Below are 17,233 nucleotides of genomic sequence, written 5' to 3' on the forward strand. Positions count from 1 at the left end.
CCAGGAATGCTGAAGGGTGGGCCTAAGGGAGGGAGGTTTAATATTCCTCCCTATCAGTCAGGGCAGAAGAGGAGGGCTGCAAGAGTGGGCAGGTTGATGATCTGGGCCTTCTAGCATTCGGTTGGGGATGAGGTGGGGAATGCGAACTGGGAAAAACGGTTGCTGGCCTCTGAGGAATGGCTCAGCCAGTGGCGTAACTGGACCTTGTCATTACCTACAAGGTTGTAATGCTCAAGACCTATCTTTTGGCTGCAGGGAATTTCCTCAGTCATGTATATCCCCCTGCTCCGCGAGTGCTGCTGAGACCGAACATGATAGCCTTCCACTTCTTGTGGGGCAATAGGATGTCTCTACCTAGTTAGGAGAAGTGTGGCTTTTCTGCAGTATTAGAAGGGCGGTTGGGTCTGGTGGGCTTTGATGCCTTTTATGGCTCTACTTTTTCGTTTTTCAATTTTCAGCGGGTGGCTGAGCTGGAGGTCAGGTCAGGCACAAGAGGAATGGCAGAGCAACCACAAAGAATGCAACTGACTCTTTGGATTTGGCTGTATTTTTTTTATCCCACTGGGTGCAGCACCGGGTATGGGAAGGCCGATGGTGGCGGAAGGGGGAGGAGATTAGGAAGCCCTGCCCCTCTAGTGTTCTTCTACTCCCACCTTACATCCTACAGGATTTTCAGTGGGTGGCTAGGTGGAAGGTGCTTGCAGGATGGCTTCATCTGCAACAGTGGCTGCCCTCACAGCAGCGGTGACCACAGCAGAGAAGGCCCCCTTTTGGCTCAATCTGAACAGAGGTTAATGTACCACTGGGTGAGACAGGCCAATTTTAGGGAGCTTCCTCTGAAGGTGAGCAACTGTCCCCAGAACTTACTGACAGGAGCTTTAAAATATTTGCAAATGTTCGTGGCCGGCATGTGCAGAGCAAAGGCTGCCCAGGGGCACTGTGTCAGGCTCTGGCACCGCTTGAGACAATAGACCATCTTCAGCCACCAGGTAACCCAGGATCTAAGGCAGGAATGGGGTGAGGAAGCAAGTCAAGCTGACCAAGGCAGGCAAAAATTCATCTTGCCTTCCTGGGCGTTCGCAATGATGTCCTTTTTGTGTGCCATGGCTGACAAAAACATCCCAGACAGAGAAGCAGGAGGCCAAAAAAAGTGCTCTTCAGGTGCTGAAGTAGCTCAGTCAGGAAAGTATTAGACTGAAGATCTAGAGGTCTCTGGTTCAATCCCAGGTTTTGGCAGGCTCTTTCATCCCTTTGCGTGCAGCGGTGGGATGTTTTCTGGAATCACAGCAGTGCCTTTACCTGCCACGAGTCCCTCATTTCAGGCTCCCAAACAAGAAAAAATAGGCTGGACATATGCACCGAGTTGGCCCACCTGAGCTTTCTTTCTTCTCTTGCCGTTCCCCAATGGTCAGTCCTAGGACCAACCCTATTCAACTTATTCGTAAATGATATCGGTAAACAGTGAGGTGGCAAAGTTTGCAGACGATACTAAACTGCTCAAGATAGTTAAGACCAATGCAGACTGTAAAGAACTTCAAAGAGATCTCACAAAACTAAGTGATTGAGCAACAAAATGGCAAATAAAATTTAATGTGGATAACTGTCAAGTAATGCACACTGGAAAAAATAACCCCAACTATACATACAATATGATGGGGGCTAATTTAGCTACAACAAATCAGGAAAGAGATCTTGGAGTCCTCATGGATAGTTCTCTGAAGACGACCACACAATGTGCAGTGGCAGTCAAAAAAGCAAACAGGATGTTAGGAATCATTAAAAAAAGGATAGAGAATAAGATGGAGAATATTTTATTGCCCTTATATAAATCCATGGTACACCCACATCTTGAATACTGCGTACAGGTGTGGTCTCCTCATTTCAAAAAAGATATCCTGGCATTAGAAAAGGTTCAGAGGGCAACTAAAATGATTAGGGGTTTGGAACGGGTCCCATATGAGGAGAGATTAAAGAGACCAGGACTTTTCAGATTGGAAAAGAGGAGACTAAAGGGGGATATGATAAAGGTATATAAAATAATGAGTGGTGTGGAGAAAGTGAATAAGGAAATGTTATTTATTTGTTCCCATAATATAAGAACTAGGGGCCACCAAATGAAATTAATGGGCAACAAGTTTAAAACAAATAAAAGGAGGTTCTTCTTTCACACAGCACACAGTCAACATGTTGAACTTGCCTGAGGAGGTTGTGAAGGCTAGGACTATAGCAGGGTTTAAAAGAGAACTAGATAAATTAATAGGTTTCAGAGTGGTAGCCGTGTTAGTCTGTATCAGCAAAAAGAACGAGGAGTACTTGTAGCACTTTAGAGACTAACAAATTTATTTGAGAAACAACTCTGACATCATAATCAAAAAGGCTGACAAAGGAGGTGCTATCGTCATCATGAATAGGTCGAAATATGAACGAGAGGCTGCTAGGCAGCTCTCTAACACCACATTCTACAAGCCATTACCCTCTGATCCCACTGAGGGTTACCAAAAGAAATTGCACCATCTGCTCAAGAAACTCCCTGAAAAAGCACAAGAACAAATCTGCACAGACACACTCCTAGAATCCTGACCAGGGGTTTTCTATCTGCTACCCAATATCCATAAACCTGGAAATCCTGGATGCCCATCATCTCAGGCATTGGCACCCTGACAGCAGGATTGTCTGGCTATGTTGACTCCCTCCTCAGGCCCTACACTACCAGTATTCCTAGCTATCTTCGAGACACCACTGACTTCCTGAGAAAACTACAATCCATTAGTGATCTTCCAGAAAAGGTGCCACAAGCACTCCTCATTCTTTTTTCAGATAAATTAATGGAGGTTAAATCCATTCATGGCTATTAGCCACGATGGGTAAGAAATGGTATCACTAGCCTCTGTTTGTCAGAGGGTGAAGATGGATGGCAGGAGAGAGATCACTTGATCATTACCTGTTAGGTTCACTTCCTCTGTGGCACCTGGGTTTGGCCACTGTTGGCAGATGGGACACTGGGCTGGATGGACCTTTGGTCTGACACAGTATGGCCATTCTTATGTTCTTATGAAGGGAGGGGCAGAATCCTATGACAGAGTTTTTGTAGTGTAGTGGTTATACGTTTGCCTAACACGCAAAAGATCCCTGGTTCAAAACCAGGCAGAAACATGATGGGTTATTTTTCCCAGCTCCTACTGCTGCCACTGGCCTGTCCCTGCTATTGTAGAAGCAGCAGAGATCTGTATTCTCTGTATAACTATGCTATGTATAACCTGTATGCTCAAAAGATCTGTTATACATCCTCCTCCCCCCAACACTGCTTTTGTCTCCTCTCCCTCTCTGAATACCTGTGAAGTGGCTTTCCCCCTCCTCCTCCCTCCTGGAATGCTTGTGGGATGAATGGGCTGGTTGAACAGCTGGAAGATCAGAAGAGCTTCCAGGTAGACAAGGTGTCTGGGACTCTAATTAGGCAGCACTCACACACCCAATGCATGGACACTGCATGGACACTGGCTGAGGTGGAGTGTGACCAACCAAAAACAGCCAAGTCATCTCTAGTCGCAGGCCATGAGGAGCAGGTCCTTAAAAGGGGAAGGGGCCATGTGCTCAGGAGTGCACTCACAAGCTTGTACCTCCTGTGAAGGCCCTTTGCCCGGACCGCCTGGCCAGTTGTTCACTGCATTGCATTCCATCGTGCCTCGGGAAGACATGCCTTCATCACACCATCCATCGCTGTGCTGTGGGACACTTACCTTAAAGGATCCTGACATTTCCAGTGCTGTGCCTGTCCTGGGAGCGTGGGTATGGGAGTGTGAGTGTGACACCCTTCCCCCCTTCTTTTGAGTGTAGTTATCAATATAATAAATGTGCTGCTTTCTGCCAAACTCTGGTGGGTCATTAGTCCTCCCTAAGCTTACTAGCTGACCCAATTTCAGGTAACATTAATGGTGGAGGATGGTTCTGGGTGAAAGGATGACAAGCAAAACTATGGGAGGAAATTTGGGTGTGGGGTGCAGGCTCTGCGCTGGGGGAGAGGTTTGGCGTGCAGGAGGGATGGCGCTTACCCCGGGCAGTGCAGCTCCCAAAGTGACCGGTACACACAACCCTCCGGCAGCAGCTCCACAGTGGGCGGGGCCAGGGGGTGTCCGTGTGCCGCTGCCTGCAGGCGCTGCCCCCAGAGCTCCCATTGGCTGCAGTTCCTGGCCAATGGGAGCTGTGGAGTTGGTACTCAGGGCAGGGGCCATGCATGGAGAGACTCCCCCCGCCCCAGGGGATGCTGGGACATGCCAGCCACTTCTGGGAGCAGCACAGAGGGATGGAGGTAAAGTGGGCAGGGAGCCCCTTGGTGCTGCTGGCACATCTCTGCACACCCATTGGGGGAGGGGATCAGAGGGGCTCCATGCGCTGCCTGGGGTAGGGGCAGTGCACAGAGCTGCCTTCCCTCCCACCAGTACCGGATTTACCATGGCGCAAATGGCACCATGGCACCAGGCCCATGGTCCAAAGGGGTCCCAGCCCATTCTTCTCGTCCCCCGCTCTCTCCTGTGGGGGCAGAAGCTTGATACTGCTGGCTCCTGCTGCAGCAGGGCAGCCTCCACCCGCAGCCAGGCTCCTCCCCCGTCTCTTCCCTCAGCGTGCTCCATTCCCGCCCCTCCCCCCTCCCTGCCGCTGATCATCTGTTTGCCACCAGGAGGGAGGGGGAAGAGCAGAGCTTCAGCGCGCTCCCCGCTCCAGGGAGGAGGAGAAGACAAGACGGGGGCAGTGCTGTGAACACCCCCACGACCCCAGTCCACATCCTCAGCCCTGTGCCCACCCTGACCCCTGCACCCACCTCACACATTCCCAGCCCCCTGCCCTGACCCATGCATCCCCCCACATTTCCCCCACACCCCATGCCCTGACTCCTGCACCCCCCCACATCCCCACCCCCATCCAGAGCACCAAACAGGAGCTCCTGCACCCTCCATTCCCACCTGCACCCCTCGCACCAAACAGGAGCTGCCCCAGGTAAGTGCTCCACACCCCAACCTCATGACCCAACCCTGAGACCCCTCCCTCACCCTAGCTCCTGGCCAGACCCTGCACCCCAATGTTTTTTTTACAATATTTGGAAAGATCATTAAGTGGTCCATCAAGAGCCTCTGTGATTTTCAAGTGGTCTGTGGAAAAATAAGTTAGACTACAAGAACAATCAAGGTATCTCACTTTATTTTCATTTACTTGCTATTACTTATAGGAGGATGAAGAAAAAAGAATGAAGAACGGGGCGGGGGGGGATAAGAGACAATGGTCTTTTTCTTGGCTGAGTCCCAAGGAGATGCCCCCAAAATGAAGCTGAGTACAGAGCAGGGAGGCCCCACTAACTCTAAATCCACCACTGGCTGTCACGTCACCTGGGCTGGGGATACTGTGTCAGCTGATCTGCACAGTCTCCAACCTACCTGGGAAGTACAGCAAACATGGCCCTGCCCACTAGCTCCTCTCAACTCCCTAGCGCACCCACCACTTGCTTCCCCCTCCCCATCCTGCTTAAAAATTATTGCTTGTCCCTCCCCCCCCTCAGGCTTTTCCAGCTGCCCTGTTGCCAGGTATCCAGTTTTAGACTGGAAACTCCAGTAGAAAATGGGACCTGGAAACTAAAAGTCTGATTATAGGAGTAACCACATTAGCCTCCACTCCTACCACTCCCAACACTCACCCCAGAGGGCTGGAAGAGAACCTGTCCTGCTGCTGTGGGAGCGGGGCAGCTCAGTGCAAAGAGAGACCAAGAGAATGAGCTACCACCAGGTAGGTGCCTGCTCTATGTGGGCAGGGGTGAGGATCCTGTTTACCTCCTCCTCAGCCCTGCTGCGCTTGCAGTTTACCCCGGACCCTCCCTTGCTCCAGGGACCAACCCTAGCCCCCGCCCCACTGTGCTTTTGCCCCAGCCCCTTTTACAATCAATCCCCAGGGGGCCCCGCAAATATGTTTGGCGCCGGACCCACAAAAAGTTAATCTGGCCCTGTTAGGGGTCTATTACAGTAGTGGGTGGGTGGGGTCTTTTGGCCTGCAAGGTGCAGCAGGTCGGACCAGATGATCACACTGGTCCCTTCTGACCTTAAAGGCTCTGAGTCTAAAAGGGAGAGGGAAGTAAAGGGAAAAAAATTAAAAATAAACCAAACGTAATACAAGAATCACTCCAACAGCTCACCATATAGTCTCACCCCTTTCTTCCTTCACAGTGTGTTTATTGACCTGCTGGGATTTGGGACATTAATTCTCTCATTCCATTGCTAAACTGATACAATGTGGCTGAAATTAAATCAATTCCCAGCTGAGAAAACATCACATCCCTGGATTAACCAGGAATCAAATACAGATCAACTGTTTGGAAGGAAGCTATGCACACCACTATACCACCAATACATCTGGAAAAGTACCTCTCCTATGTGCCACTTATGCTCACCAAATGACTCACCCTCTCCCCTCCCCCCCCCCAAGCTAAGGAGCTGGTTGGAGAGTCTGGAGGCATCCTGTCAGCTGTGACCAGAGACAGGATCCCAGAGTGACTGACAGATGGAGACATGGGTGCTACATCCCAGCCTGAGATAGATCAAACCTCATCTCTGCCCTCAGACACGAGAGATGAAAATCAATTACCATAATGACAAATTTTACCCCAGAAGGAAGGAGACAGCTCCTTTTAAAGCACATTTTGTATTGGTTCCTGCTACGTACAGATGGTTTTGTTGCTGATGCCAATCCTTGTGCTCTGCCCGGATAAGGAACAATTCAGGCTATCACTCAAGTGAAGAAGGGAGATGATTTTTTTTGACAGGACGGCTGCCTCGTCTTAAGGATGTTTGTTTGTCACCTTCTAATCTAGTGGGTGCTTGGTACATGCAGGCAGCTCCCGCTCCTGGGTCTCTCCCATTTCTACACAAAGTTTCTACACAAAATACCAAAGCTTTTCACTGAAAGAAGGGAAAGGAAATGGCCACAAGATGGAGCGAGGACATAAGGAATGTAACACAACCCCGTTCTTAGGGGTAACCCATTAATTTTTGTCAGGGTCCAAAATTGTTGGTCAAGGTCTAGTTAAGGTCCAGACTCCAGCATAAATAATAATAAAAAATAACAGTAATGATGATAATAATAAGTAAATAAAAAGATTTTGGGGTCCATTGAAAAGCGATGTGGCCCACCGTCTGCCTATTGATTACCCTGCATTGACTCTGAGAGGTGATTTATCTCCATTCTCTTGGATTTGAAGAGCTAGTTAGTTTTACCCTTAGTATTCCACCAGGCTGAACAAGCCATGTTATCGATGGTGACACTAGGATTGAAGGATTATATCGTATTATAAAAAACTGTAAATAAAGATGTTGTTTGAATGTGAGCGTTCTGTAATGAAAGGCGGGTTCCCCCAATTGAGTTCCAAATGCTCTGCTAGAAATGCCCCCTGGGACTTCAGCACTCCCCAGCAGGAGTGAAAGGAGAAGCCCCCAGCACTGCACTTAGCTCCAGGCTGAATCATCAGGGTGGGGAATTGACTTCTTTGCTTCTGAGAACAGAGCCAGGACAATTCTCTGGGAATCAAGGTTCCCAGCCTGACCCAGCTGCTTCATTGCCCCCTGGAGCCCTGCAGGTTTAGACTGTTCCTGAGGACAGGCAGCTGCTCAGTGAGCTTCCCTGGTGTCGCTGGCAGTGCAGGAATATCCCACTCTAAGGGTGTGAGTTCAGCCATCAGGAAAGGCAGCAGCTTTGCTCCCTCTTTCTAAACAAAGTTCCAAGGCCGTGGTTCTCAACCAGGGGGCAGCGAGCAGGTTTCAGGGGGCCTCACCAAAATAAACCAGAAAGCAGGGCCGGCGTTAGACTCGCTGGGGCTCAGGGCAGAAATCTGAAATCTGAGCTTGGGAATAAAGGCAGCTCTGGACTTTCCCTCTCTCCCTTCCTTGGAATAAAAGCCATGAAGCCTCTTCCTTCCCTCATGGGTCTGAATTAATGTCCCATTTCCCACTATCTACTTGAAAGAAACAAATGTTTCTAACTCAGGTGAGTGGAGTTAATTCAGTTCTCCCCCCACTGCAACTTGAGACCATTGCTTCTTGTTCTGTCATCTGCCACTACTAAAAACAGCCGAGCTCCATCCTCTTTGGAACCCCCCTTCAGGTAGTTGAAAGCTGCTATCAAATCCCCCCTCACTTTTCTCGTCTGCAGACTAAACAACCCCAGTTCCCTCAGCCTCTCCTCATAAGTCATGTGCCCCAGACCCCTAATCATTTTCATTGGCTTCCACTGGACTCTCTCTAATTTGTCCACATCCTTTCTGTAGTGGGGGGCCCAAAACGCGACACAGTACTCCAGATGTGGCTTCACCAGTGCCTAATAGAGGGGAATAATCACTTCCCTTGATCTGCTGGCAATGCTCCTACTAATTTAGCCCAATATGCCATTAGCCTTCTTGGCAACAAGGGCACACTGCTGACTCATATCCAGCTTCTCATCCACTATAATCCCCAGGTCCTTTTCTGCAGAACTGCCACTTAGCCAGTCAGTCTGCAACCTGTAGCAGTGCATGGGATTCTTCCGTCTGAAGTGCAGGACTCTGCACTTTTTAATAGGGGAGAGTTTTAGGGCTATTGTGATTCAGGGAGCTATGTTATAGGGTGCCTTCCCTGTGAGAATTTGACAGGTGGATCAACATAGATGCACATTGTGACCCTTCTCGGGGAACTGAGGGCTGTGAGTCTCCTTGTTGCCACCTGCCACTAGAAAGAGGGACTTTTGCATTTGCCAGCTGGATATTAGCAACCAAACTCACCCAGCCTGTCAGGCACTCAAGCACCCTCCTCTGAGCTACAGCAGCCCTGCCAGTTGACAATAGAGGCACCCTAATCCCTGGTTCCTTCAATGTGTCCCCATCTGGGGTCCAGCCCCAATCACCAGATACTCAGAGAAATCCCAGATCCTCTCTGCCCAAAGCAATGGTACATCCCATGTTACCAGTTTTACTGTAGACCACTGCTCCTGTATCAAACACAGCACTTGAGTAGTTATCAAAGAAATGGAAATGTATTTCACAAGGGATAGAGATTTAAACAGAAACAAATGTGAGTGATGGAAACCAACTGTTACCAACTAAACAAAATAAACAAAATGCAACCTACATTTTTAAGTTACGTTTCCTATCTAAGTAGATTCTCACCTCACACTTCAGTCTATTGCAGTGATTACTAGTCCCTAGGAGCCAGGGCCCTGCCTTTCGTGAAGCACCACTGGTTGCTAGAGATCTCCTTGGTGAATGGACCCAGGTGTTTTTCCCCACCCTGTTATAAACTGAATCAGTCTTTTGTCTTTATTCACAGAAAGGACGATCTAATTGTTATATTGTCCTTGTCACTTCCACAGGGTTTCGATGTCTATAGGTGACAATTCCCTCCCACTTGACTGGGCCGTCCCCACCAAGACCAATCACTGGGATGATACACTTTCACGACAATACCACATGGGCATAATTTTCCATATACTTACATTACTCCTTAAATATGACTCGAACACACCTCTCGCAGTGATTAGGAGTAACAATAATTTACAAGCATTCAGTAGAGATCTCACTGCTATCCTTCCTGGATAAAGATCATAAAAGCAGTGTATTAGGTGTGGCAGGTTTGTCAGGTCTGAGAGAGGAGTTGCTTGTGAACAACAGTGATCCCTTTGCTAATTGGCACCAATGAGCTTTTGTCACACATGCACTGACCTATACTGCGCTATACAGCATTAAAGTGCCAATAGGCCGGCCCCGGCCTCTCCATGCAGAGAGAGGCTGTCATGGTCGCAAGATTGTAATCTGAAAACGGGGCCAGCCGGATGCTGGAGGAGTGGGCTCGTGAAAGATGGAAGCGTGACAGGTAGATGCGGTCCAACCAGGAGTGTCATGACTGATGGGCCTACACCCAAACATGAACATCTAGACATCGTCTGGGTGGTGGTCGTGCCAGACGTCCACCAGGGAGTGATGGTCAACAATCTCCCGGAGGACATCCAAGGCAGCCAGGCACTGCTCGGTCCCCGAGCAGTCCCGCTTCTCGAGGGTGGTGTTAAAGTCCCCGCACAGGACCAGGCACTTGCAAGGATCCAAGGAGCCGAGGAAGGTGGACGTCTGCTGATAGAAGCGTAGCCACTCTGGGTCAAAAGTCAGGACATAAATGTTGACAAGATTGATCACTAGCCCCTCCATGCGTACCTGGAGGTGCAGCAGGTGGCCCGGTACAGCCTCAGCGACCCCCAGCACCTTGGGCCATAGGTCAGGAGAGAACAGGGTCACCACTCCAGCTGTATGAACTGTGAGGTGGCTAAAGTAGACATTGTCTCCCCACTCCAGCTGCCAGTTAGCTTCGGCAGCCAGATCCATATGGGTCTCCTGCAGGAAAACCACAGAGTACCCCCCCGCTTCCCGCTGAAGGAAGGAGAGCATCTGGCACCTGCGGAGACCCATCCTACAGCCCCAGGTGTTCTATGTTGTGAAGATTACGGGTGCCATGAGGAGGGCTGGGGGGGATCCTCGCTGGCAGGGACGCTCAGGGCCCCCATTGGGCTGTGCAGCAAACCGTGACCTACCCTGTAGGTGAGCAAGGAGTCATGGAAGCCGTGGACCTGCTGGTAGGCTGCAGCGGCCTGGTTCCTGGTCCTTTTACCCTCCCCCATGAGGGCCCTCACGGCCCAGAGGATTTCATGAAAGTCCCCTCATCGCTGGAGAGTGAGCTGCACCTTGTTGTGGGAGCCACGGACATGTTCAAGAAACTCCCGCAGCTCCTAACGCAGAGTATAGGGGGGCAGGGTTACTGGCCCCCGGCCGTTCTCCGGCGGGGCCCCTGGTGCAGCCCCATGGCCCACCGAGATGGGCAGGCAAGGGGCGGAACCCCGACATGGCACCCGATGGGCCGGCGCCACATGGCCCGCCTCAGACCCTGGTTCAAGGGGGGCGGCGGAGGGAAGATAGCAGCCCCTGGTGGGTCGGGACAGGGAAACACAAAGGCCGCTCCCTGGGGGTCATCCTCTGGAAAAGGGAAGGAGACGGCCCTAGGGGCAGCAATAACATCGCAGGAGGTGGAGGGGATAGGGACGGGGTCGGCTTCAGGGACAGGGCAGGAGTCAGAAATAGGGGCAGGGCTGAGGTCAGGAATAGGGGCAGGGAAAGGGGTGATAGTGAGACCGGAGGCCCCAGCTGCTGGGCCACTGGGGGGTGGCACCCCGCATTTGGATTCAGGGGTCTGTGGGGTGAGAGGGGGGCCCTCAGCGATGCCAGGCTCGTGCTCTAAGGCAGGTGGTATGGCCATGGCATCCGTAGGTGGGGAATCAGCAATGGGGCCCCCAGCCAGGAAGAAGGTCAGCTGCCCTGCAGCTAGGAGGGATTCCCTGGTGACTCGGTGTAGCGAGGCGGTCTGGCTCCCTGCTGCCCTGGAAGGGGACGAGCCTCTCTGGATACCAAAGTGGGCGGAGCCAGCAAACCCTGCGCCCGCCCCTCAGAGGTCAAGGCGCAGGACAGGAAGTATAAAAGCCCGACCCCAGAGCTCACTTGGAACTCAGCCACTGGAGTGACCAGACATCTGTGGTGTAGCTCCCGGTGGGGAGACCACAGAGATCGGTGACCAACCCGAGGGCTCGCCAGATCAGCCAACGCCTGATGCGAGCCCAAGCCCAGAGACGCTGCCAAGCCTACCACTTGCCCATTACCTTGAGGAACAGCCAGGCCTACTGTTTGCCAGTTACCCCAAGGAGCTGCCAAACCAACTACTCACCAGCTACCCTGAGGAGCCCATAGTGTGTGACCCAGTGGAGGATGCTGTCCAGACCCAGGTACCTCTAGAGGGGGAGGTAGGAAGTATCCTGGGAGCAGCCAACCCGAGTCTGGCTGCAACACTGCCAGAGCCAATGTCAGTGTGTGTCAGTCAGGATCCCCACTGACACAACAGCGGGTCTTCTGCCACTGCTAGGGCCCTGGGCTGGGACATAGTGGAGTGGGTGGGCCTTCATCCCTGGCAGCTCAGAGCCAGGAGCCTGGGGTTTGCTGTTCAACCATTTGCTCAGCCCCTGCCTGAGGGCCTGAGCTACTGACGGTTTGTTGCCCCGCCCTGACCCAGGGCCTCGGCTTGCTACTATTGAACTGTTTGCTCATTCCAGGCCAGACCCAGGGCCTCGATCTCCTCGCAGATGGAAGGGAGATCACCTTCCCCCACCCTGGGGTTCTCCCCACCAGTGCCCAAAACGACACTCACCTTGGGGCTCGCAAGGGCTTCAGATGTTAAGGGGGAAGGAGGGGCTCCATCGGGCCCTTCCGTGGGAAGGGAGTCCAGTGGAGGGGTGGTGTCTCTCTCCGGTGCTGCCACATCTTCCCCAGCTGGCACCAGTGGATGGAAAACACCCGTGGGCAAGGCGGAAGGCTCGGTGTGGGTGGCCCCTTCCTGGTCTTCCGGGGGGCCTCTGAATCTGAAGGATGGAGCGAAGTTTGAGCCTTCTGCTTGCCCCGCTTCCCCTGTGCTAGGGCCCAGCCCTCCATGGCATCATCTATGGGCCAGCTAGCAGGGGTCAGATTGGGGGGAAAAGGGTGATGGTTTGGGGACTTGGGGAGGTAACAGTGGGGTGGCATGAGGGAGGGAAAATTCCCCCCGGGGAGGGCCCTCTCCCACGCCTGGCAGTACCCCCACTGCACCCTTCTCTATGGGCCCCACCAGATTGCATGCAGTAGAGGTGGGACTCTCCCGCTCATCTGGGCAGGCTGGGGGAGGTACCCCTAGGGCCCAAGCAGGAGCAGTGGTGGGCCGAGAAGGAGGAGGAGCAGCTCCAGGTGCCGGGCAGCAAGAGGTGCTAGCGATGACGGGGCCAGCGCCCTCCCAGCACTCAGGGGTCCCAGACGCTCCTTGCCGGGTCAAGGGGCAGTCCCTCCAGACGTGCCCCATCGCCCGGCAGAGGTAGCACCAGGCTTCCCCCATAGAATAATGCACCCAGTAGCAGGGCCCCTGGTAGGGGACCAGGAAGGACCTCTCGAGTGCCTCTCCATCGTGTGCTGCTGGCGGCAGTTGAAGCTGCACCTGCTGGTGGAACAAGAGGACGTGACTGAGGGCAGGGTCTTTGCAGCCCATTGGGAGAGGGCTGATAATGGAGATACGTTTCCCCAGGGTAGAAAGGGCGGGCAGCAGGGCGGCATTGGGGTGGAAGGGAGGAATGGAGGTCAGGACTACGAGGATGCCCAGGTCCTCCAGTGGCTCCAGGGGGATGAACACGCCCCCCAGTGCCAAGCTCTTCTCCACCGTCTCCTGGGTGGTGCCCTCCGATGCTAGGAAGAAGAGGACCTTTCCATACATTTTGGAGGGCGCCATGATGGCAGTGGGCCCCACCACCCTCGCCAACGCCCGCACATAGGTCTCCACGTGGGACAAGGTGGGCCCCAGGAGGCAACGGACGCCATGCTTCCTGTTTAAGGTGGGGAAGGGGCCCCAACTGCTATAGATGGTAGCAGAGGCGGTGGTCGGGAGAGATGATATAGTGACAGGTGGGGGTGCTGCCGCCACCTGGGAGTATGCCCTGGGGACAGAGCTGGTGGAGGGAACAGTGGGGAGGAGCACCGCAACCAGTGGTGGGGCTGTGGCAGTGGGAGCACCCCTGCCATGGAGGGCCTAGTCTTCTTGGAAGGGCTCTCTTCTTTTTGCCCTGGCCCTTTCTGCCAGCTGGGGGGGGCCTCCAGAATCGAGGGGGCGAGGGACTTGGCAGCAGCGGAGGTCACCCCGTTGCTCGCCACTGCTGGCGCCCCAGTAGGGGTGGTGGCAGGTGTTTCGGCAGCAGCGGTTGAAGTAGAGGCTAGAGGTGGTGACGAGGGGGCAGGTAGGGGAGGGGCAGCGGGGTCTACTTGTGGGGTCTTGCCCGCCGTGTTCCCCTCCATAATGAGCAGGGAGGAGGGGAAAAAACACCAGAAAAGGGGGGGGGGTGGAGAAGCAGGTCAACCACTCCTCCCCGCTAGGCTGCAGGCAGGGGAGGAGGGCACCGAAATGAAGGGGGCCAGATAGGGGGGCTATCAGGGACTTGGGGGGGAGAGGGAAGGGAGTCAGTCACCGATGTAAGATGGAAATCCGGATCCTCTAGCTGCACTAAGGGAGGGAAGGTTACAATAACATCGGGGGGTGCAGTGATTAACCAAAATGGGGGGGCACGAGCATGGGAGGGGGCATGGGCACACGAAGGGAGGGGCCAATCAGGGCAAGGGGGGTGCAAAGGAAGGGGAGCAACCAGGCTGGGAACGGGGCAGAGGAACCAAAGGGGCTAACTGTAGGGCTGGGGAGGGACAAACAAAGCTGCAGAAGAGAAAAGGCGGGACAGACAAACAAACTGAAGCTGGGGAAGGGCAAAAGGCTGCAAGGGGCAAATGGGGTAGGCAGCAAAGGGCAAAGCCAGGGGGCCTGTTGCCAAGGGGGGCGGGTCAGTCCGGGGGGGTACATGTGCCCACAAACGCTTGCACAAAGTCAGTGTTTGGGCTGGCCGCTGCTGCAGGTCCAAAAGGTGGAAATAGGGCATGGCAAGCCAGGAGAGCAGCTAAGTCCCAGAGGCAGAGGCGGAAGTAGAAGGTAAATAGCCAGTGAGGGTGGTGGAGGGGGCAGTGGTGGCGGGGGGGGGGGTTGGGAGGGACACAGATGGACCAGGGGAAGGCTCCACACCACACCCCGTGTCCCCACAAACACAGTTTAGACCCCCACCACTAGAGCACAGTTCGAAAATCACTCAGTCCCGGATGGCCCCCTCCACAGGGTCTCCAGAGTCTCTATGCGCCCCCCAGCAGCCGATGGTCCACTTAGTCCTCCTCCTCCTCCAGGCTCCAGCAGCTCCCCAGGACAAACAGAGCAGCAGCAACCCTGGCAGCCAGGCAGGAAGGATCCCCCACAGGTGGTAGCAATGGTGGTGTGGTGGGGTCCTGGCTTCTCCTTCCAGAGGTGGGGGGGTTAGGGAGGACAGGCCGGCCCCTCCACCCCTCACTCAGCAGTGGCAGCAGCAGTCCAGGGAGGGAATTCCAGCCAGCAGCAGTAGTAGGGTTACCATACGTTCTCTTTTTCCCGGACATGTCCGGCTTTTCGGCACTCAAACCCCCGTCCGGGGGGAATTGCCAAAAAGCCGAACATGTCCGGGAAAATGGCGGCTCTGCTCCTCCCCTGACTCTTTGGCTCTATTTAAGAGCCGAGCTGCCCGAGCGCTATGGGCTTCAGGCAGCCCCCTTGCCTCCGGACCCCAGCCGCCAGCCGGGCACTTCCCCTCCCAGGCTCCGGTGGCACAGGGTCCGGAGGCACGGGGGCTGCCCAAAGCCGGTAGCGCTGGGGCAGCTCGGCTCTTAAACAGAGCCGAAGAGTCAGGGGAGGAGCAGAGCCTCCAGACGCAGCGGCTCTGCTCCTCCCCGACTCTTCGGCTCTGTTTAAGAGCTGAGCGCTACGGGCTTTGGGTAGCCCCCATACCTCCTGACCCTGCGCCACCGGAGTCCGGGAGGGGAAGTGCCCGGCTGGGGGTGCAGGGTCTGGAGGCACGGGGGCTGCCCGAAGCCGGTAGTGCTCCGGCAGCCCGGCTCTTAAACAGAGCCGGGCTGCCCGAGCGCTACTGGCTTCGGGCAGCCCCCATGCCTCCGCACTCTGTGCCGCCGGAGCCCGGGAGGGGAAGTGCCCGGCTGGGGGCGCAGGGTCCGGAGGCAAGAGGGTTGCCCGAAGCCCAAGCGCTACCGTCTTCACGGTTTGCCGGGCAGCCTCCAGACCCTGTGCCCCCGGCTGGGCGCTTCCCCTCCCGGGCTCCAGCTGCGCTGGGCAAGCGCCGGCCAGGGGCGCAGAGTCTGGGGGCTGCCCGGCAAACTGTGAAGCCGGTAGCACTCGGGCAGCCCTTTCCCCGTGGCTGGGAGTGGGAGGGAGGAGGGGGCGGAGTTAGGGTGGGGAAGGGGCGGGGCTGGGGTGGGGAAATGGGTGGGGCCAGGGCCCGTGGAGGGTCCTCTTTTTTTTATTTAATAGATATGGTAACCCTAAGCAGTAGTAGCAGCCCAAGGGGAGGGAGGAAGAGCTCCAGCCAGCAGGGTAGCCAGAGAGGAGGGAGAGCTCCAGCCAGCAGGGCAGCCCGAGGATACCAAGCACTCCCTGTAGCGGGGTGGACACCCGCTCCTGCCTGGAAGGACTTAAAACAGCCCTGGGAGAGGGCTGAGATTGGGAGAGGGCTGCTGCTAGGAAGAGCAGCAAGCCTCTGCTGATTGGGGAACTAGCCACAGATGTGGCCATGCCCCAATCAAGGCCCAGTTGGCCTTTTAAGAGGGCAGTGGGCCTGGAACACACAGTCTCTCTCTCTCTCTCTCTCTCTCTCTCTCTCTCTCTCTCTCTCTCTCAATCAATGTGGAGAGGGATGGGTCTGGCTGTTAGGAGCTCACAGGGTACCTAGAGTGGAGCAGGGCTGAGGGAAGGATAAAGGAGCTGGGGAGCTCCAGCCTGGAAACCCCCAGTCTGCAGGCCTTGTTAAAGGCCCAGAAGGGTACTGGGGTTGCAGAGGGCAGCCCAGGGGTAGGCCAAGACAGCAGGTCCAACCCCCCCTTGCCAATGATGAGTGGCATTTACAGACTGCAGTCTGCCCCAGTGAATGGGGGCTAGATGGTGACTGGCAGTAGCCACTGAGATGAGGTGGGGATAAGGAGTGGGGGGTTCCCCTGAGTGGGGAAACCCAGATTGGGGGTTGCTGCAGTGGGCAGAACCCCTGGTAAAGGGCACCTGTGTCTGGGAGGGACAGGAGGGCCTGTGGCAAGCAGGATACCAGCCTGTAGAGGGTGCGCCAAAGCTAGAGAGCTAATTCCCATACCGGACCAGCAGGAGGCGCCCCAGCAGTGAGTCTCGCATCGCTACAGTAACCTACACTTTTTAATAGTTACCTTTACCTACCTAAGTAGGTTCTCACCAGGGCCATCCTTAGGCATACACCGCTGCGTAGGGCACCATGAAATTTAAGGCACCAAATTGCCCCAAATTTCATGGTGCCCTAAGCAGCTGCATGCTGCATACAGGGAGGCACCAGACCCAGTGACCAGCCCTATCCCTCAGCCAGCTTCCCCCCCCCCCCCCGCAGGCTGCACCCACTGCAAGGGGCAGGGCTGTCCCTAGGGGTGTGTGGGGCCCCAAACACCTCCCTTCGCCCTGCCTCTTACCCTTCCCCCATGCTCCACCCCCATTCCACCTCTTCCCCCATGGACCACGCACTCACTGTCAGTGGC

At 54.7% G+C, this 17,233-nt stretch overlaps 1 protein-coding gene and 1 non-coding gene across 3 annotated transcripts in view; one reads left to right on the plus strand and one right to left on the minus strand.

The window, feature by feature from the left end:
- LOC128823020 (zinc finger protein 883-like) overlaps positions 1-17,233 on the minus strand; it is a 341,706-nt gene that overhangs the window by 129,068 nt on the left and 195,405 nt on the right. The window lies entirely within an intron of this gene.
- On the plus strand, positions 3,082-3,153 carry TRNAV-AAC (transfer RNA valine (anticodon AAC)). Its single transcript has one exon. It is a non-coding gene; the product is annotated as a tRNA-Val (tRNA).

This window comes from Malaclemys terrapin, chromosome 15 (genome assembly GCF_027887155.1).
Source record: "Malaclemys terrapin pileata isolate rMalTer1 chromosome 15, rMalTer1.hap1, whole genome shotgun sequence".
Classification (NCBI taxonomy): Eukaryota; Metazoa; Chordata; order Testudines; family Emydidae; genus Malaclemys; species Malaclemys terrapin.